Source organism: Bemisia tabaci, chromosome 4, assembly GCF_918797505.1.
Source record: "Bemisia tabaci chromosome 4, PGI_BMITA_v3".
Lineage (NCBI taxonomy): Eukaryota > Metazoa > Arthropoda > Insecta > Hemiptera > Aleyrodidae > Bemisia > Bemisia tabaci.
The window spans coordinates 60,454,183-60,470,740 of record NC_092796.1 but is presented as its reverse complement, the minus strand read 5'-3'; the positions used below and the strand labels follow the sequence as shown (position 1 = coordinate 60,470,740).

At 41.0% G+C, this 16,558-nt stretch overlaps 1 protein-coding gene across 2 annotated transcripts in view; it reads left to right on the top strand.

The window, feature by feature from the left end:
* The first annotated feature begins 1,820 nt into the window (after positions 1-1,820).
* The window catches only part of nuf (rab11 family-interacting protein nuf), a 96,915-nt gene continuing 82,177 nt past the window's right edge, over positions 1,821-16,558 (top strand). Inside the window, exon 1 of one of the 2 annotated variants that reach the window (XM_019043476.2) lies at positions 1,821-2,126. The gene's annotated coding sequence lies outside the window, so the exon portion shown is untranslated. The remainder of the gene's footprint in view (positions 2,127-16,558) is intronic. The other variant, XM_019043474.2, reaches the window with a different exon arrangement.

Sequence of the window (16,558 nt, the reverse complement as noted above, 5' to 3'; positions counted from 1 at the left end):
GGATTGAGAAAACGCTATTTCTTGATCCAAGGTAACTCCGTTGTCTTAGTTCAAACCTCCGTTTCTTGTCGATACTTTTTAAGTATCCAGTTTACTTGGTCTAAGACGGCTTCGCCTTGTATTTAGGAAACATTTTTTTCAGTGTAGTACACGTGTACGAGTTGTTTTACAAAAAGCTCTTTAAAAAATGCTTATAATAATGCATTGGCTTTTTACCACTTTTTTAAGTAAATTTTACTTTAAAAAGTTGTTTTGAAAAATCACGTTTTAGAAAGGGTTTTTTAAACATTTTGTAACTTAAATTTTCCCTCCCGTAAAATTTACGAAAAAGTATTCTTCCTCGTAAATTTTAACAGTTTTTTAAAGAGTTTTTTAAAAGCAAATCTTAACGGACGTTGCTGAAATGGGTTCATCGAACTTTTTTCTTTTTTTTTTGCTTCCCTTCCTCCTCTTATCTTTCTTCCTCCTCTATTTATAATTTCGTTCCTTCTACTTCCTCTGTCAGATCTTTACCCCCTTCTCCTGCGTCCTCCTGTTTCTCTCCTCCTATTCCTTTTTGATGTCCCCCACACAAGACAAGCACTTTTACTTAAGGATGAGCCAGAAATATAGTCAGGCCCGCCACAAGGGGGGGGATACTGGGTCCTTGGTACCGGGGCCCGGGCCCTGGAGGGGCCCGTGACGCAGGTGACAAACCACTACGAATTCAGGTGTAACCCTTGTCTCGTAGGGAAAAGTGAAAAAATTACCCTAAAAATTCCGCAAAAGGTGAATAAAGTTTCAAAAACACGCTAGGGCACTATAAAATTTTTCTTACTTTTTTAGAGATTTTCAAGATTTTGAGTACATCGACGGTGAAAGTCGGCAATCACATAACTCGGTTTGCGACGTCGCAGACTTCCTGCCATACTTTATTTTTTAAATGGAAAACTACTCAACGGCAATTCTTTAGAACTGTCATGATTTTTCTTCTCAATGCGAAGAAAATTCTGCAAAAACTTCAAGAAATAATATCAATTTGTTCTCCTTTAAAAAAATGACGTAGAGGCGGAGATTTTCAGACACCGTAAACGAGTTATGTGATTGGCGACTTTCACCGTCGATATGTAGAATGATATTTTTAGTAACTGGGTTTCATTTTCTTCCGTTGTCGGATGCTAAGAGGCTCCTTTCTGGGCATCCTCGACTTCAATGGCTTAACTCCCTTGCCATAGACGTACAATAGGAGAGTCCAGGGGGGCCCGGCTCCCCATAGAATTGAAAATTATCATCTGCCCCCTTAAAAAAAATTTATAGATGTTTTGAATGCAACAATTCGAAAGTTTTTGGTGCTGAAAGTAAACAAAAAGGCGTAATTATTCTGCAGAAATTGATGGAAAATCTCCATCATAAGAGCTTCATAATGCGTCCAAATAGATTTAAAATTTCAAAAATTTCCCGGGGGAAGCCCCCCGGACCCCCCCCCCCCCCCCCCGTGCTAGGGGCCTGGGCCAGAAAATTGGTACCAGGGCCCGAGATGGGATGTGGCGGGCCTGAATATAGTAATAACTCCTTACTGCAAAAAAGTCGTCCAAATGTAAGTACAAATAGCTTAATGGGAGAAAAAATGAATCGTTGGCTGATAGAAAGATATGAGATGAGGTGGACGTAACTAAAGCATCATCAGTGGGCTTGGAAGCCCAGCCGAAAGTAGCACGCTCCTAGTTTCGAATCAACAGGTGGAATTCAAATAGCCCGCTTCTGTTGAAGGCTGCTTCTTCCTATTTAGAGTAGAGAGCGCCACCGTAGCTTTCCTTGTGAAACTGCTCAGCCAATGACAACAAGGCAGTTCTCCGCGAGTTTCTCTGTCGGTGTGGTGTCAAGGAGACTGTGATGTGATTGTTTATTTTTAGTTTCTTTAAATAAATAATTAACTTCCCCTGTAATTTTATTTTGCTTTATAACTTTACACCGTATTATCATTCCTAGTTTTAAATATTAGAATAATTTCTCCCTCTGTTACAATAATCAGTGGGGTTGTCAAATGCTCTGTGCTGTGCTCACTTTCCTTTTTGTCCTGTGTTGATGAATCCAGGTAGATTCCGTGTTCTTCCGTGTGTTGCCAGGATTTACTTCTAAAAATACAGGTGAGATTTACTTTGAACTTTTCATAAATTAGTTTTTATCTGAATTCTTAGGTATTTAACGTGAGTCAACTTTGTTATGATTCATAGTGCTTACATTCAATATCAGCTCATATATTTACACCTGCTAGAACAGGTATGTAACCTTTCTTTCACACCTGTAGGTGAAGGTTGTTTATTTCCTCACAGAAGATTTTGCGAAAACAAACTTGGGATTATACACTTGAGGAAATTCTGTGTTAAGAAGTAACTCCCTATTCAGAAACTTACAATTGATAGTCATTTCTGGTGTGATACTCGTAATTAATTGCAGGTGACCAAATACTTAATTACCTCGCTGGCTGTAAGGCTCACAAACCACAAGGTTTGCTCCTACAGGGAGTCTGGATTTTTCTTTCAGGAGGTCAATGTTTTCAAAGAGCTAATCTAACGTTTTGGATTTCATTTTTTCTTTCAATGTATCATATAATCAAAACTGAAATAGTGATATGTTGGGTTTTTCACAATGTTGTTTTGGTACTTAATCATGTTCAGTACCTACTATGCTCAAGCCTTGGTCATTACAATTTTAATCAAATTTACTGATTTTCATTTGCTTGAGCAAGAGTTAAAAAAGATAGCCCTTACTATGTTTGCGCCAGGCGTTAATTTTGGATTAATATCATGGTGAGCAATGAATGTCCACATGAGCAATTACTTAATTATCTAGGAATTCTAAGCTTCACTATTGTTTCCTAACAAAAATTATTCAGATTTTAATAAGGCACCTCCATGGAAGTTAGAAGGGAAGACTGCAGCGTGCGACGGACTATCATGAAAAAAAAATGCTCAAAGCAGTCATAGATATGAAATGAAAGAATTGAGCATCTGCATAAACCAGAGATATATTCTTCTCATTGATATATCTGTTAATGACACGTAATTTTGTGCCCAAAACACCTTAATTTACTGAGGTAGTTTAATGCCAGTAAATGCAAAGAAAATGAACAATTACGAGGGAGGCTCCATAAAAAACGGGGGTCTTCCTGTAACTTGGTCAGGGGTTTTAAGTAATTTCCAAGTTACATCGCTAGAAAGTGTTATTTGGAAGTACGAAGAATCGCAGGGCTGAATGGCAATGTCGTAGAATGTTCTGTTTTGTTTTGGCAAGCCATTGCATAAGAGGTGTTCCGCTAGCTCGTCATTTTTAAAATAGGTGATTTTCACAGGCAACACACTTCTAACTCGATTAACCATTTATATAAATCTTCCAGAGAACTTGCTTTAAATACCAATAGGTAACTTAAGTAGACAGATTTTGACATCAGATGTTGCCTCATTTCCTGTATCGCCTAGGAATATGTTTTCTTGAATTTTTCAAAAAAATGGGCTAAAATTGCGTATAAAATTCTCCAATTTTTGAAAATATAAGAGGTAACAAATCTCCACGAATGTTTTTTAATATCGGAAGAAATTTGGCAACGCTCGAGTGTTAACACGACGTTTTTTCCTGAACGCTTCCGTACTGATAACTGAGCATGGGGCGATGATATCGCTAATGACGCCTTGATACAACTATTCGTGCTTTATGGACATCCGTGTTGCGTACCAAAAATTGAAGGCGCTCCGGTCATTCTAGCCTATGAAGCAGTGCTCGCAGCTACCCGCTGTTGCACGACTTACTGTGGTGGTGGAACATAATAATATCCTAATAAGTATGTAAAAATGGAGCGAAAATATCTTTTCCTGTCCTCCAGTGTTAATTTTTATCAGAGAATTTCACTTTGCCACTTATTGCCGCGCAACACGCTGCTGCGTATACTGCGACTCCATCCTGGAGTACAGTCCGGAGCGCCTTCAATTTTTTCATATGCAACACGCATGTCCGTAAAGTACGAATAGTTGTATCATATTATCAACATTATTAAATGCAATGCATTTGTCGCATATGCTTGGTTGATTCGCGCGCTAATGCTAGTCAAGTTATCTTTTCAACGGGTGCATTATTCTTATACCTCCGAGGTGGTTGTGTAGGAGAACCCCGAAAATTCGTGACAAGTGCTTGTGGTTAACGAGAGAGTTCCGGAACAACATTGGGTCACATTTTATTATTTCGTCAGGCCAACTACCGAGCCCGAGCGCAACGATCCCGTTGCCAGGCAACGTCAGTATTTAATTCGTCAACAAGTCGTAAAAAAAATGTGCCGCCCGTGTTTAGCGTGGAGAAAGAAATAAATAATACGCGGCCTCCGCTCAGCAATGCATTTTGGCAACCCCCTCTGTAGGGTTCTTAACCTCTCTCTCCACAACCCGGGACTGGGTCGTTAGTTACATCGAGACATTGAACTTATGGAAATCGAAGAGAAGAGTCCAGAACCTGAACTTACCTGTAGCTCAGATTGCAACGACGCAAACTTCCTGTCAGACTTTCTTTCATTACAGGGATTTTCAGGGGTTTGAACAATCGAATGCAACATTTTATGTTCGCGCACGTTCAGCTTTATTCGAAGGTTTTCCAAATTATCTTTTTAGGAAAGAAAGGCGTAATGGATTCGTTCTCTGTCACAAATTTAAAGTTGAACCAATAATTTACCAACATTTTTTGATATCTTAATGTGTGCTTACACACCCACCGTAGAATCACCTGTAAGTGAATGCAGGGTTCGTTTGTCTGAGCTACCATATTGACCTCTTGAATAATCAAATCGTTAGAAAAATAGAGAAGCTTTCATTGATCAGATAAAATAAACGTAAAAAACGCTTTTTCATTAAAAAATTCTGATGGATGCGGAAGAATCAGCTGAAAGTTGAAAAAAAATCTACATCCATATCTGGAACTCTGGTGAAAGAGAAAAATTTCCTCCAAAAAAATCCTGGGAAAGTTGGAAAAAACGTCGGTTCCTCATCAGGGAATTTGAGCTCCTGAAAATCAGGGGAAATCAAGGGAAAATCAGGGAATGAACATGGTCAAGAATTCTATGAAATAAACCGTGTGCGGAAAAAACTATGATATGCGAACGTTGGGTCGGGGCAATTCGTGAAATACGAGGCCAATTTTTTCAATATCCCAATGTTTGTTTACTTCCGGTGTAGATTAGCGTGAAGCACTATGCATTTGGTAGGCGGGAGCGGTGAAAGCTGTCCCGAATTTTTAGGCGATGACAAGATGGCTGGCTCGGGGACCAAGTCGGCTGAGCGGGAGTGACGCGACGATAGCCATGTGATGTGACCCAATTTTGAGTTGGTGCTCTTGCTCAGCTGCTATCGCCCGAGTTTTCACCTATACCCCGCGTGCCGCCTTGCGCGTCGCGTCCGCCAGCAGAGTCGCACGCTCAATCTCCCGTCCTCAAGCAAAACATCGTATGAGCCTCCAAACGTTGCCATATTCCCTTCAACAAAAAACGAATTCACCGGGAAATTTTGAATATTTTTCTTTCAATTTTTCAGATAGTTTGGTTCGCAATTTCATCTTAAACATCTGAAAATTTCAAGGAAAAATGGATCGCATTTTGCAAAAAGGAACCACTAGCATTGCAATGTTGCTAAGATTGTGCAACTTCTTTATCTTGGAGGAAAAACTCGATTATCCATTAATAGTTTCTATTTTACTCGCTAAAAACTGTAAATTTAAGACAAAAATTACCATCTAAATTTCATAGTTTTTCACGATTTCCGCAATTTTATTGCAAAAGATGAAGTTGCACAATGCAATCACTTAGCATCATTGCAATGCTAGTGGTTCCTTTTTGCAAAATGCAATCCAAATGTGCGTACAATTTCTGAAAAATTGATGTTTTATCCGGGGAAATTTGGCAACCCTCGAATGTTCATACGGCGTTTTTACTTTAGCGCGCTCAATACGCTCACGCTTCAGAAGCGTAACGCTCTCATGCTCTGGAGCCTGTGCTTTCACGACTTTAAGATCTCCTCTCCCGGCAGTCGAGTCTCGCCGTGGTATTTTCTCCAAAGCCCGTTCAACATTGCACGTGCATGATGCCGTCGAAGCTTCTCTCGCAACTTTAATTCGCCATTTCCCTCCTCTCGTCGTATGGTGTGAAGCAATGATACCGCACTGCAGTGGCGTGGCGTGAATGGTCGATTATCGATATCTCGCCATTTGAAGCTACGGTAAAAGAATCGATTACTAAGGTGTTCGCTGCGAACACCCTGATAATCGATCTTTTTCTATAGGTTCGAGTAGCGTATCAATCGACATATCGCAAAGCACACCACGCCACTGCCGCACTGTCGGCACGGTTCATGTTCATCGCGAGTTGAGAGGAAACCTAGATTCTGCTACTCAGGACAACATTTCAGGGATGCGGAAAGTTCTCCAACCTACGCAGTTTCGTTCGAGCAACTAGAACTGAGGAAAGAAAAGAATGGACAAATGTCACATCCAAAAATTGCACCATTCAACAGATATTAATGCTAACCAATGGGCCAACTGATGATTGATGCATTCAGACTGATGTGACTTTTGTCTATTCTTTTCTTTCCCCAGTTCTAGCGACTCAGCCTTCCCACTATGAAAATTGAGTGTTGGCGCAGTAATTATCACTTAAACTATAGCGCGTTTGTAGTAATTTTCTACAAATGCATAGCTTTCACAGTAAATTTCAAAAATTTTAAGCTTTCGCAGTGATTTTATCGAAAATTCAACATTAAGCAGTAATTTCCGTAAAATTAAACACCTACGCAGTAAATATCTCAAGAATTCAACGCTTTTGAACTAATTTTTCAAATATTTTTAAATCAGTGCCGAACGCACTAATTTTTACGAACTATCAACGATCACGTCTTGTCTTAGATTTGCGTTAAAATCAGTGCGTTGAGAGCTCACTCTTCTTTAGAATGAAACCGAAATTTGGATTCGTGTAACCGAACTTCTTTTATCAGTTCTTTTAACCTCAAAAGTTCGGTTATACGAATTTAACGTTCTGTTAAACGAAAAAAAAAACTGGGTTTGGCGAACCGAACGGTTGCGATGATACAGAACACCAAGCTCTCCTTCATTTCGTGGATATGCAATTTCACCTACTTGGAAGTCGAAATAGTTGTATCACGTGTTTCGCCTCATCCAACTTTTCTACTCTTGCGTTAAAGTCTTTGATTCAGCCGAAAATAGTCCCGTTCTTCTTCATTTTGTAATTATGCAATTGTGCCTATTTGACTGTCGAAATAGTTGCATCACGCGTTGTACCCCATCCAACTTTTCTCATCCTGCGTTAAAGTCTCCGAGGCACTCAAAAAGAGATTCTCCTTCATTTTTTGGATACGCAGTTTCACCTACATGGAAGTCGGAATAGTTGTATCGCGCGTTTTGACCAATTCAACTTTGCTACTCTGCGTTAAAATCCCTGAGTCAGCAGACAAGAGACCGAGCTCTTTTTTATTGTTGTGGATATGCACGAAAAGTTTTGTTGCTTCACTACTGTGACCAGATCTATGAAAAGGGACCTCATCTTCTGAAGGAAAATTCCCGGAACTTTGAACTTTGAGCGAAAAACGATCGCGGGAAGCGCCTGCAAAATTGTAGGGATACTTCAAGCATTGCCCTCTCGGCTCGTGACTCGCGAATCGCGCTGATTGTGAGTTCAGAGACGAAACGTAGGTATTGTGTTCTAAACAACGTAATCCTTCACTCAAATGCATTTCTACGACGTATGTACATAGTTTTACGGCTAATCGTGTGCTATTTTCGAGCATAATAATCTTGGACATAGTAAGGTTGGAAACAAGTGCGGTTGGTGATAACCGTCAACATTTGGTAATGACCCCTCCCATCCTCAAAAACTAAAATAAAATGCCGACATTTTTTAGTCCTATGGCCTCTATCGAAAGTTGAGGGCGAAACGTCCATATATACTCTCTCTATCAAGTTACTCTACTTATACAGGGGCCGAATTTTGTCGGTCCTACCACCGTACTTAAATATACTTAGGACGAGTCTCGACCGTACTTAAGTCCGTACTTCTGATTGGTCAGTGGTGCGATTCGGACTCATCGATGAATGTTGCACCTCCATGTGAAAGAGCCGACAAAATTCGGCCCCAGGCACTCTAGGAAGTGGCCCGGGCGGGGCGTCCGAACCAAAGCGTTAGATTGGACAACACGGTGAAGAGTATCGAATGGATGGATTTCCATTTCTCTCACGAGTGTTTCGACTGTCGGGGCCGTAATAATGTTCCGTGCTCGGCTGGCGCTCATTTCTACCGCGGCCGAGTCCAGTGGGAACCGTGCAGTCCACCGCGCACCGTGGCAGTCCCGGGCCTCCTGAGCGCCTCATCGCCTCCCGGTGTTATCAGCTTCAGCGGAGCAGCAGCGCCAAGAGCCAGAGCCCAAGCGCGTTGTTGATGGTGGACGGACGCGCGTTGAGCCGTGGTCCTTTCCCGGTGACGCTGGCGGCCGCCGCACAGTGGATCCACTCACTCAGACACGTAATTTTTCGTTAAAATTGCGAATTTTGATGTTTATTCCATCACATTTCAAACTTCAAGGGGTGCTCTCCGAAGCAAATTTCATGGGAAAACCAATGGAACCACTTGCGGCACCTCAAAGTTTTGTATAAACGGAGTTATAAGCTTTAAAGTTTCAAAATTTTGTCCGACCTCTCTTACTGACTGGATCCAGTGTGCGGCGGTGATGCTGACGCTGACGGCGAGGCGAGTCAAGCGAGACGCACTGGTACGGTTTGGTACCGTGCGTCTCCGAGCCGGGCCGGCGGGCCCCCCGCTGCCAGGTCGTGCCACCCAGGTGTCCGATTCTACCTGAACCCAACGCACGAGCACCGATTCCGAACGGCAACCTCCGTCGAGCTTGGCCACTGCCGCGACTCATGATGGACTCGTGACGATATTGCACCCACCGCACAGGACTATTCGATGAAGCTCTTGCATGCGTCAGGGATTCGGGATTCAAGCCCCGGCAGGGTTGCCGCAGTCGGGAATGTCGGGAAACCGGGAAATGTCAGGGGATTTTAAAAAGCCAGGGAAATCTTTGAAATGTCAGGGGAGATTGATTAAGGCACCGTTATTTGCTGCCCAGAATGGGTTTCGACGGCTGAAGAACGATACTGCCCAACTGGCAATTTTGGCATCCATCAGGGTGTTTACAAGTCCGGAAATAGTACTGATTTTTGAATGGCGGTCCGGAAGTACTGAAGAAAGTGCGGGTTTTCCGCAAGAATGTCCGGATTTTTTTTTTTTTTAATTTGTCGTCATTTTTGTCGCAATTTGCGCGAGAAATTCATATTTTTGAAATTTTTCGAATTTTCGTCAATTGAAGGCACTGAAAAAGTACATAATTTTCTCTGTTAAGGAGGTACTGAATTTCTTGGGAATGTACTGGAAAAGTACCTACTGATTTTTGGTCAGCCTGTTTTAGCAGACACCCTGAACACGAGTAGAGCGAAAAGTAGAGTAATGGTGGTAGAGACATTGTAGAGAAACTTACGACTGTCAGGTGCGGTGTACAAACTTTTTGAGATTAGGAAACGGCTGCAAGTAGGTAGGCCTCACACAAAACTGGCTCAGCTTTAATCAACCTATCTTTCATTGTTGTTCTAGTGCAGTAGCAGAAAATAGACAGTTGGTCAAATGTCACCGCAGGTGATTCAAATCTCTTTTGAAATGTTACGTATAGACAGTACCTATTCTCTGATAGTATATATGGAACGACGCACCTCCATTGCGACATTCCTGCATTTTCGGGAGCTAATTTTTTTTCTCATAAGAACTAAGCAAAGTTTTTTTTTTAAACCGTGATCCTCCGGGGATAAATAAGGGTTCGGCTGCAAAGAAACTTCAATTGTGAGATCCCCCTCTTCTATGCAACTGCCAAAAATTGCGCATCTCTGTTCAATCGAAACATTTTTGAAACCTGTTTTCGAGATTTTCGTAAGTCGGCCTTGTTTTAGAGGCTCATTGTCAGTGGAACAGTAAAATCTCCTTCGGTGAATTGTGAATGAATCACGGCAGGCCTGCATCCGCTGCATTCTCCACCGGCCGGCACGTAAATTAACTTCAACTTGGTGGGAATTAACATATGCACAACAAGATTGGCTCACTAACAGCTGTAGCTTTTAAATATTGAAACCAGAAAGACGAAAACTGGAACAGAGCAACAGGAGACTAGAGCCAGTGACGAGTTTGCAAGCTGGCAACATTGTTTTTCCTCCATTTGAATCCATTAAAAATATCGATTTTAAGTGAAACAAGCTGTCTTTCCAAGAATCGATTGTTTAACATACATTTACATGGATGAAAAACAGTGTTGCCAACTTCCAAGACTCACCAGTCACCACCGACTTCTCCTGGAGGGTTGTAAAATGATAAAAAAACCTAAAACAACCTTTCAAGTAAAATTTATAAAAAATCCCGGAGAAAAACCATATTAACCAATGAAATTTTTTTCATCGCGTGCTAGCACTGCTAGCCCCTTTGACTCGGAACTAAAACTGTTTCGTGATTTAGCGCGTGGGACAGGCGTCATAGCGCACCAAGCGATTCACGCACGTTCACCAAGCTGTGCTCGGTGACTAAGAGGGCTGCATTTTTTCCACCGAAATTCCACAAGGCTGACGTCACCTTGTGCTCCAAATCACAATTAAAAATAAAGTCGACGACTCCAGGTTCACTCTCGGATTTTTACAAGAATGTTGTTTACTCAACTTCAAACAAACTTTCCGCTCCGTTCAATCTGGGCGCGGAGGCCTGGAAAAATTAGGGTTCCGTCTGGAAGAGTTTAATCTCTTCATCATTTATTAATTAAGGAGCAATTATTGGACTCATATCGCTGTAGTTATCATTGAGCTTCGAGTAAAAGAGAGCGTGCGATAGCTCTTGTCAAAGATACAACTTATTTCAACGAAGAATAGTTTTATGAAGCAAAATATATGTATATCCTTGCTCTGCAAATATGCAAGGAAAGGCAAAAAAATGGTGTATTTTTTTTCGGAAAATATGAAAAGAGAGGATAGATAAAAAGCAAACCTTTCACCTCGGCATGTTTAACCTTTAACTGGGTGTTGTACGGCTTTAAGGAATTTTTTTTCCCACTTTGGCAAAAATGAAAAATACACGCCTTTAGATTTAGAATTTTGATACCGACTTTGACTGACTTCTTGCATAGAGATATAACCAAGAAAAAATGAAAAATGAACATGTGTCCAAGGTACAACAGCCCTCCCCTACATAATCTGCCTACTCAAAATTATATTTTCACCACAATCAACGAGCAACGCCACACAGTGGATCGAGTCAATCGGAGAAGTTGGACATGAAACTTGTAACTAAATCTGCAAATGTCGATGTTTAATTCGTCACATTTTAAATTTTAAGGGGTGTCTCAAAATTCACAAGGAAACCAATGGAGCCACTCTTTAAAACCTCAAAGTTTTGTATAAACGGAGTTATGAGCTTTTAAAGTTTCCTTATCCGACCGACCTCCCCTATTGACTCGATCCATCGTGTGCCATTCAAATTTAGCCTTGTGTAATTCAAACTCCTCATCGGAATGAAATCAACTATCGGTCCTCTTGTCCACCAGCATGGCCGACAGGAAATTAAAGTCTAGTTAGACGCTCAGATTTCCCTCGGGTTGGTGTCCTCCATTCCGCCGCGGGTTACAATGACTCGTATGTTCTCAATTTCTTTAGAGGATCGCCAAAAAGCACACTAATGAGCATTACTCCCGTGTTAAGAAAGAACGCCGTATGAACATGCGAGAGTTGCCAAATTTTCTTCAATAAAATGTTCATTTTAGAGGAAAATGATGAATATTTCTCCTTGAAATTTTCAGACACTTCAGATCAAATTACGAGCAAAATTATCTCAGAAATTGGCAAACAAAATATTCAAACATTTTCCTGGAAATCAAGGCTTTGCAAGAGGAAATTTGGCAACGCCCGAAGGCTCATACGGCGTTTTTCCTCAGGACGGGAGGATTACACCTTCGATGGAAAAGCGGAATGGAAAACTTATCAATATGCAATTAGGCCAAAAAACAATAAATTCTGGCCATCAGTTAATCAAACAAAACAAGAATATCTACGCCCAATGCACAAAAGTGCAGTTTCCGAAGGCCATAAGCGTTTTTCATACATGACCAGACGATTACTAGTTCCTCAATTGGCCAAACGTTTAATTTATACGAGCAAGATCACTGATTAGACAGCACTAAATCATTTACAAGCAGCTGAGTCGCTGGAACCACCAGACCATTACTCGCGGCTCAACCGTCGTCGTAAGTTTGAACTCGATCATGAAAACTAAAACTCTCTAACTCAGAAGCAGAGTCTGGTAAAATCTCTAAAACAAAGTACACAAGGAGAAAAATCAGGAACCTCCGTGGTATTTTCCCACCATCGTTTGCATCTCAGGGTAATTAATGGAAAAGCACGAAAATTTTTTATTGCTGCAACTGAGAGTGCTTAATGAGCTGCGATCGCAGTATTTTCCATAATTTTTTTTCCGATTTGGAAAATCGTAGATTGGATTGGAAGATTGGAGATGGAAATTTAGATGTAAAAGTGAGAAAATCTGCCGCGCTGTGACGTCATCAGGTGGCATTTCTCATTAAACACATGCGTTTTAGCATATTAGATCATTTGGTCAGTTCACTCTGTAGGCTTTTTTTGAAGATTAACTTCGCAAATTTTCTGGCACCTGCAAATTTTCCATTGAAAAAAAGTTTATTTTCTTTTTTCTTTCTACCGTTAGATCACGCAAAACTCGTGCATTTCTGAACTACTTTTCAACAGAGGGCTCGAATCAGGAGTTCTTGAACTAGGCCGCTGAATGTTAGTGCACTTAAAGCGCAGCGGTCACCAGAATACACTACACGGCGCGACTGATCGTAAAAGTGATGTAACTACTAGACGAGCATAGCATAACTCACAACTAATTTAGCAGTCTCAGTTGAATCCTTAAGGCGGCGTCCATCAACTCTGGTCAAACTGAAATCTTGTCGGAGCAAAACTTAAAACGCTGTTTTGGGGAATTTTAGGGTTCACATGGTAATAATGATTTTATGATCCGAATACGATTCACATTTCCGACTCTGGTAAGATATTTTAAAACTAATTGTAAGAGTCTTAACCAATTTTAATAGGTACTTTGGAAAGGCAGGAAGGTAGCGTTCGAATTCGACAGGCATTAAACGCCTAAATATTTCTCATCTGCGCCTATTAATAATCGGAGTCGTGGCAAATGAAAATTTGGCGCCTAAGTATTCACGTTCAGCTGGCTATGAAAACGCTGGAACTTTAACAAACTTTTTTTAATGGGTTCTATAATCTATTAAAGACCCTCTAAGAAGGATTCCACCGGGGATTGAAAAGCTGCTCCTGCAAATGTTTAATTACTCAGAAAAAGTCCGATTTTTAGTACGCTACCTATTATGATCATAAAATATTCTCCTAAAAAATCATCTTAACCCCGGAAAATATTCACCAAGTTGAAAAAATTTGCTCTCGAATTTTTTGATAAGATTCGAACATTGTAGGGAGAATTTTTTCCCCCAATATTTGCCAATCCGATCTTGAATCCTGATCTGCATTAATTCAAGCTTTAGAACTGCTGTCTGCAATCACTGCCGTCGGAAATAACTTGCTGCTAGTGGCGTAGCGTGCTTTGCGATATATCGATTGTTCCGCTATTTAAACCTATGGAAAAGGATCGATGAGCAGGGTGTCCGCAGCGAACACCCTAATAATCGATCTTTTACCATAGCTTCAAATGGGGAAACATCGATAGTCAATCATTCACGTCTCGCCACTGCTTGCTGCGTTTGTTTTGTCACTATGGACTTCTCAAAACAGCAGAAGAATCATTTTTCCAGATCCCTCTCGTACCAGAACTCCACGAGCCGGAAAAGTGAATTGCGTTTTCCATCCGCCCGCTAAATTCACCCATACGGCTTTAAGAGGGGGTGGGGGGAGGGGGACCTCCGCCGTGCTACTTTTCTGTTATGCAAGTTCGTCTGTAATTAGACACGAACAGGTAAACTGTTGCTATTCGCGATGTAATGCAAGATTTTAGTCCTCAGATTGACTCTCCGACTCTTTCCCCCGCCCTTGTTTAAATCCGCCTCCATTTTCTTTTATTTCTCGCGCTCTTCTCCTCTCCTCGTACTTTCGTCTCTCTTTTCTCGGGCATCCATTATTGTGAAAATGGGTTACTTGCCCATCTCCGTTTCATTTTCTATGTCCATCGGTGGACGTCCGCGCGTTCCCAAGTCTGTAAGAGAACTGGTTCGTGATGTCTCATCAATCATGGGTTCTGAATGACAGAATATGTACGCGAAGTTGCCGATTTGGTGAGTGGCGAATGACGTATCATAGATGGAGTTCATAGTTTGTTCAACTCATTGCTTGACTCGCCAGCAGGCAAAATTGGAAATGTTCATAAAAAATACTCCGGATTTATACTGTATTCTTGTTTTTGATTTTTCCCACTCATTCGATAAAGTGTCATTAAGTTTGAGAATATGCAGTCGGTATGAGCAAAAAGTCGAGTTCAAATGATCGATTTAGTAAATCGGGTGAATAAATGTATGCTTAGGATGACTTGGATAACTTGGAGCATATAGCGCACTCAATACGTCCTTAATTGAACTTTGAATCGCTCTATTTTGGATCAGTAATGAGATCAATTCAGCATTATGGCCAAGCTCATTGTAAGTAGGAACGGTGCATCAGGTCTCAGGTCTCATTAAAGCGGAAGGGGTGCTAGACCCTAAAAGACTTAAGTAATTACATTGCAACGTTGCAAAGTTTACTTGAAAATGTATTCGTTTACTCAATAACGGGTTGCGAATTTTCTTCGTAACATGACGGACATTTTCTGAAATTTCCGACTTGAAACCTACTCCAGTCAACGGTTAAAAAATGGCTTTTTGAAACGCGCGCCGTGTCTAAGCTTACAGTTCAAGCACTGGAAAAAAAACACAAGAGTCCAGACTCTTGAAAACATTGAGAAGAAAAAATACTCTTGATTCAATCGGATTTTTGCTTGAATCAAAACGAAATCCGCTCAAATTAAGAGGCTTGGTTCTTGATTTAAGCTAGATTCTGATTGAATCAAGAGTACTTTTTCTTGTCGATGTTTTTCAAGAGTCTGGACTCTAGATCCAATGTGTTTTTTTTTTCCAGTGAGCGTTGAGCCCACTTAAATCGTGGAATGCGATCGTAAGGAACAACTTAAAGTAGAAGGGTTCTATTAAACAAAATATTTCAGTAAAATAATCGCACAGTCTATCAAAATACTTAAGCAAGTACGGTTTTTTTCCTCAAAACTCCTTTTGAAGGCTCTCGCTTATGACGTATAATCTGTGTGTGAAAAAGCTGAACCCAATCGAGAATGAGGATAACGACGCGGATCTCTTCGGCTGCATCTTTCCGACGCGCGGCGACGCACACTGGATCGAGTACATAGGAGAGGTCGGACAAAATTTGGAATCTTTAAACGCTTATAACTTCGTTTATTAAAAATTTTGAGGCTCTGAAAAAGGTTCCATTGGTTTTCTCGTGAAATTTACTATTATAAACACCCCTTAAAATTTAAAATTGGACGGAATAAACCTCAAAATTTGCAGTTTGAGTCAAAAATTTGATGTCCGACCTCTTCTACTAATTCGTTCCACTGTGCGACGGTCGCGGTGGGTGTTGGATATTCGCTGAGATGCGCACGTGGGTTTTGCAACGATGATGTTATTGTTTTTGCGCTATGTGGAGGTTGATTCCGCACTTGCTGTTAGGTTGCTGTGCTGGTTTATTAGCATCTTTAGTTAGTTCCAGGAGTCACGGTATCGCGTTGCGTCACCAGGTAGCCAGTTGTAGCGTCAAGTATTCCTTTGCTTGCAGTCTTTATAGTTCAGAAATAGGAACATCAAGAAAGAATTATTATTACGGAAGTCTACGAATATGTTACAATTTTAATGACTAGCGAAAAATATAGACTGTAGGACGACATCAAGTTTCTGGAATGGATAAAAGAAATGAGCTAGAGGAAGTAGAAGCAAAATCGTTAAATAAATCTTGTAATCTAAAGCCGAGTTAATCAGCATCAGGCGGAACGCAAGACAAAATCTTTTCATCGGTGTGAAAATTAACTCGACCCCTTGCACTATATTATTTGGGCCATAAGAGAATTTTTCGAAACCCAAATTCCGATTTTTAATCCAACATCGCAGAAATTGCCCTTTGGTAAAAGCATCCATGCAATAGGGCCTTTTGCCGATGGACAATCACGATTTTACGAATACAAAGAGAATTCACAATGACCCATGGTGATACTTCCGACTGAGAATACCTCTATCAAAATACTGAATCTAACTTGCAAGTCCTATGAAGGCCAGCAGTGGGCTGGTTTCGTTGGCATCGTCCGAATTAATCTGCTCGTGCCCTGTCAAGGCTATAACGCACACTTCAGTGATCGCAGTCCTGACACCGGAGT